Source organism: Trachymyrmex septentrionalis, unplaced genomic scaffold, assembly GCF_001594115.1.
Source record: "Trachymyrmex septentrionalis isolate Tsep2-gDNA-1 unplaced genomic scaffold, Tsep1.0 scaffold283, whole genome shotgun sequence".
NCBI classification, from domain to species: Eukaryota; Metazoa; Arthropoda; class Insecta; order Hymenoptera; family Formicidae; genus Trachymyrmex; species Trachymyrmex septentrionalis.
In genome coordinates, this window is record NW_017305445.1 from 129,550 (window position 1) to 130,530 (window position 981).

Consider the following 981-nt stretch of genomic DNA (forward strand, 5'->3'; position numbering starts at 1 on the left):
GTAAGAAGTCGCGTGAATGTAGTAAATCGCATCCAACATACATAAAGACGCATGTGATTCCGTAATTCTCTATCGCGCGTAAACGCCCCGTCTTTCTCGAGTATGTCCACTTCCGCTGCCGTTACAGATTTCCGTTCTCATTGCCATTTCGGCTTCCTTTTTGCATTTCGTCGTGTTATCACGATTCTTTAGGCCTAACACTCGTACATCAGTTGCGCTGTGCGGCGGTGTATCAGTCAATTCGATTTTCTATTTCATTCTCTCGTTCCTTCGTTCCATCTTCGAGCGACGCTCGCAGAATATATATCGCATACAAAATTTGACAACGGCAGCATCAGTCGTCACCTGGAAATAAGCTCCGTAATCATGTTGTAATCGCACGCGGAGCAGAAAGCGCGGCTTCCCGATCAGCATCGTTTCCATAATAGGAATGATAGAATTCCTTCGACGATGTGCCTCCTCCGAGATAGTCGAAGTCGATAGTCTCTCGAATACCATATCAATTTTTGAGACTGCGAAAATTCGACACGCGCGTGCAAGCAATTGACAGCAAAGCCAGAACAACGAGCGTGCTCTTTGTACCTCGCGCTGTATCTATATAGCACTAGAGGGTCTTCGTGTCTGTATAATCTCGAGCCTTTTTTATCGTGAGGACGCAAACTTGGTGCATCCTTCGTTGTTCACCCGTTGCTCTCTTGACAGACGTGATTCGGACAGACCCAGTAGCACATCCCTTGTGAAATGTGTTACATCTGTTCAACATGAGTGATTTACTTATTTTTCTTTTTTTTTTTTCAAGTATATCTCTCTCAGGTGTGAGTAGGCGTCTCATTCTTTCTCAAACTCTCTCTCTCTCTCTCTCTCTCCCTCCCTCCCTCTCTCTCTCTCACACACTCTCTCCCTCTCTTTCATTCACTCTCTCTCTCTCTCTCTCTCACTCATTTACTCACTCACTCACTCACTCACTCACTCACTCACTCA